Source organism: Tamandua tetradactyla, chromosome 4 (assembly GCF_023851605.1).
Source record: "Tamandua tetradactyla isolate mTamTet1 chromosome 4, mTamTet1.pri, whole genome shotgun sequence".
Lineage (NCBI taxonomy): Eukaryota > Metazoa > Chordata > Mammalia > Pilosa > Myrmecophagidae > Tamandua > Tamandua tetradactyla.
This window is the reverse complement of record NC_135330.1, coordinates 74306398-74311401: the sequence shown is the minus strand read 5'-3', so window position 1 is coordinate 74311401 and position 5004 is coordinate 74306398.

Genomic DNA, 5004 nt, shown 5'->3' with positions numbered 1-5004 from the left:
GCTGCCTTTCCTCTGAAGAACTACACATTTTTAACTAAATAAATCCTCTTTTACTAAAAGCCAATCTATCTCTGGTGTGTTCCATTCCAGCAGCTAGCAAACTAGAATGGATTCGTTACTGGAGAAGTCAGGTGCTGCTGCAGTTTGCAAACACTAGACATGTTGGAACAGTTTTTTGGGTGGATAAGGGGAAAATTTTGGAGGAACTGTGAAGTGAATGATAGAGAAGTACTGGAGAGCTTGAAGAGATTGTTGGTGTAAATGTCAATCTGGACAAATTAGGACACAAAAGGGACAAAATGGAGTTTGCAGAGTGAGAACCATGAAAGCTCAGGTCTGAAGCCAAGAAAGCTTGGGCCAGGAGAGTGGACCCCCCATACACATGGAGAGGGTGAGTTTGCCCTGAAGGCAGAGGATGAGTCTCCCACCTCATTGCAGTGGAAAAGCTGTGCCATCTCAGGCCTTAGAGAAGGGACAGCATGTTCCTTGGGGACTGGGGAGAGCCTGGCTAACACCACATGGAGAGGTTGAGCGGGTGCCCCAGAATTGGCAGAGAGCCCAAGTGTGGTCCCAATGCTTGGAGAGGGTGGAGCTGAGAAAAAAGTGGTCTCCTCAATGTCTCCCGAGGTTAATTTGGAAAGAGGTGGGCCACTGCATAGGCCCTTGGAAAGGGTGAGACTGCCACTTTCTAAGCTGAGGGATAAATGACTTTCAGACTTTGAAATCCAATGGAGTTTGCCCTGCAGGTTATCAGAACTGTTTGGGTCTTGTGGCATCTGCGTTCCTTCCAATTTCTCTCTATGGAAATGAAAAGATGTATCCTGTTACTGTCCCTCCTTTGCATATTGACACAGAAAACATGTTTTAAGATTCATAGGTCCACAGCCAGAAGAGAAGTTTTGCCACTTTAATATCCTTTAAGGTGATGCGTATAGTTGCCAAGTTGACAAGGGGTGGACATGTGGTACTTAGGTTCAGGTGTCAACTTGGCCAGGTGAAGGCACTTAGTTCTATTGCTGTGGACATGAGCCAATGGCATGTGAACCTCATCTGTTGCTGATTACATTTGCAGTCAGCTAGGAGGCGTGCCTGCTGCAATGAATGATGTTTGACTTAATTGGCTGGTGCTTAAATGAGAGAGCTCAACGAAGCACAATCCAAGCAGCTCAGCATACCTCTTCTCAGCACTCTCAGCTCAGTCCAGGCCTTTGGAGATGCAGAAAGGAATCACCCTGGGGAAAGTTGTTGGAACCCAGAGGCCTGGAGAGAAGGCCAGCAGAGATCGCCCTGTGCCTTCCCACGTAAGAAAGAACCTCAGTTGAAAGTTAGCTGCCTTTCCTCTGAAAAACCATATATTTTTAATGAAATAAATCTCCTTTTATTAAAACACCACCTCTGGTGTGTTGCATTCCAGCAGCTAGCAAACTAGAGCAGTACACATGGAAGAAATACTTCTGTCAGAGAACACATCCATGATTCCATTGAATTGAACATTGAGGTTGTCACTGGACTATTTGGAGATATTCAGATTGCTAAACAAACTACAAAATGGGATTATGGTATGGACTGGTTTGTTTTTGTTGTCGTGTATATGCTGTATGGCGGGGATCACATTTCATTCTTTTCCCATGGGAATATCTCCTTATTGCAGCACCATTTTGTTGAATTTGTTTATTTGTTTTTGTTGGTTGTTAGTTTGGAAGTGCATGGATTGGGAATCAAACCCAGGTCTCCCACATGGCAGGTGAGAATTCTACCACTGAGCTACCCTTGCACCCCCTGGACTAGGTTTTTTTTTTAATACCAGTTGCCATGGAGAGATAGGGTTTCTACTACACTATTTGGACATGGAGATGTAAGGATGGAATTCAGGATCCTCTGGGACATTTTTGCCATGTCCAGTGGCAAAGCCTAATAAAATATTACCATATCATCATCCCAAAGGCAGTGCCAACAAGGGTTTGGGAGCCTCAAAAAATGAAGATGTGGGTCATTCCACAAAGTTAAGAAACCTGACCAGCTGAAGTGCTGTCTGAAGGTAAACAGAAAATAAATCACAATGTTATAAATGTCATCTATAGCCTCAGGATCTGCTGCTGAAAAGGAACTGAAAAAAGTAGCAGAACTACAGCAGACATCTGGACTTAGAAATGAGTACAGTAACTGAGACTTCTGGTTTCCACTTTTTTATGAGAGAGAGAATTTGTTTTTATTTGTACAAAGGACAGTTGCATAATATCAGGCAACAGCAGGGATGCAGTTTGTTGGAAGCTTAAATGGGGAAGAAGTTTTTGGCTGCAAGTAATAGAAAATTAAACCCAACAATGGTTTAAACAAATTAGAAATTTTGTCTCTTTTACAAAAAAAAAAAAAAAAAGTCCAAAGGTAGACGTTACTGGTACCCAAGTGTAAAAGAGGGTTTAATATGTTAAGATAGACAACCAAAGTATCAGCCTTGTGAGGAGAGATCACTAAATGGAGATATTCACTTACATAAGTTCACTCATTCCACATTTAATCTATAAATACCTTGAATGACTGCCAAGTGCCTGACATCCTGCTAGGCAATTAGGGTGACATTAACAAAACCTATCTTTTCTTGAACAGAGGAAAGACTGTCTTATGCATTTTACAAGCAATTATCTTTTAATCCTTACAGCAACTCTGTGAGTTAATTTCCACCTTTATCTTCATTTTACAAGTGAGGACATCAAGGCTTAGAGAGATTAAGTGGCTTCCCCAACATCACACAGCCAGTGAGCGGATTCACCAGGAAACAAGGAATTCACATTCCTTCCTAGGGCAGTTTAGAATCTGGTGTTGTCACTGACAGTTTCTTTCAAAAGAAACTTCAATTCATTAGCAATATGGAGTCAGTGGAGCATTGTGCTTTATGAACTCCCACTATGATGTTTCAAATCCAATAAATTCATCATACTTTTTTTTACAAAACAAAAGTCAACATTTATTAAATGAAAATATCAAAGAGTAAAAAGGATGGAAAAGAGAAATGTAGCAAGAGAGAAAGGAGTAAAAAATTTAAAAAAAAAAAAGAGAGAGAGAGAGAGAGAGAGAAAAGAATAAGAGATGCTGAAGAAAAGCACTTCCTGGCAAATACTGGTAACCTTTGAAAAGACATATAGTAATTCCATTTCCAACATAGAGACGACTGTTATCCTAAAACCACTGGCCACAAAATACCTGGACTTGTTAGGTAAAATATTTTAAACACTTTTCAGCTGGTAGCTGAGCTTGTAAAAAGTATGGGAAACCTACAAACACCAAAAATAAATAAAATCATGAAGCTGGAGCCAGCAAACACCATCTCCAGTAATCTTGAAGTCTCAGTTGCAATAGTGGGTCCTTGCAAATCAATAAACAATTGGTTATTTAGTAAAGAAAGCACAAATGTGGGAATAAAGCAACAGAACAAAGCAGATTTTTCAACTATACATAAATAAATATAAAATATAGTAATTAGTTGCTCTCTAGAAGAATCAAAACAATAAAATAATTTCTATTAAGTGAAGAACAAGATAAGGCTGATAACAATCACAACTATTTAACATTATTCTCCACATACAAGCCAATGCAATTAGGCAAAAGAAAGAAGAGGTGGGAAACAGTAGAAAGGAGGAAGTAAATTTTAAATATTTTGCAGATTACATGCTTCTAAACCTGGGGAATCCAGGAGAATCCACTAGAAATCTACCACACTGAAAAAAAAAAGAGAGAGAGAGAAAGAGAGAGAATTCAGAAAGGTGAACGCCTTAGTTTCCTGGCTGACAAATATCACAGAGGAGGAATGTACTGGCTCATTGTTTCAGAGGCTAGAAGGCTTGCTTTCTCCCAGGTTTGGTAGCTTCCGGCTAGCCAGCAATCCTTCCATGCCTTGGCTGTCTCATCACATGTTAATGTCCTCTCCTTTCTCGTCTGTCCTCTCCTTTCTCGTCTGTCTTCTGTTGATTTGCAGCTGCTGTTGACTTCTGGCTTCCAGCTCTAACCTGTGGCTTTCTCTTTCTAGTGCCTTCAGTGATAGGATTAAGACCCATCCTCATTCAGGTGACCACACCTTAAATGACCAAAAACACCTTCCAGAGGTCCTATTTATAATGGGTTCACACCCCCAGTAACACGAGTAAAACCAGGAACAGGTTTTTCTGAGGCACATAGTTCAGCCTACCACAGTGACTAAATAAAAATTAATTTTTTAAAAATAGCCAAAACCAATTAGAAGACATTCTAGAGGGGATAACAACATGAAAAAGATTAACTATTTAGGAACAAACCTAATCAAAATGTAAAAGCTCACTTGAAAAAATATTTGATACTACTAAGACACAACAGAAGAAGGTCTGAAAAAGTAAGAGGCATATCCTACTGTTACATAGAAAGATTCAATGTTGTAAGGATGCGCATTTTCCCTAAATAAATACATAAGTTTATGGTGATTGCAGTACAACAAATCCAGATTTTCTTTGTACTGTTTCTAAAGTTCTCATGAAAAACTACAAAAGCATATCTAGGAATATCCTAGGAAAAAAAGTAGTGATGACAAGACCCACCAGATATTGATAAAAAAGACTAGTCAGTGGAACAGAAGAAAGAATCGGAAATAGAGGCAAATACACTAAGGAATTTAGTATGTGAAGTATATAATATATAGTAAATGATGTGTGACTTTAGTATATGGTAAAGATGCTTTCCCACTCTAGAAGATAAAAACAGATTACACAATAAATTCACTATTCAATAAATAATGCTACATTAACAGGTAGTCATACAGTACCCATTATCTCTATCTTATTTCTTATATGCAAATAAGTACTACAAGGAACAAAGATTTAAAATATTTCAAAAAGAAGAAGAAAAAGAGAGAGACCATAAACATTAGCAAACACCAAGGGGAGAGTTTTTTTCTTTAATCTTAGAGCAGAAAAGCCCATTCTAAGCATGATGCAAAATCCAGGAGCCAAGAAAAGAAGATTAACAGATTCAAATACA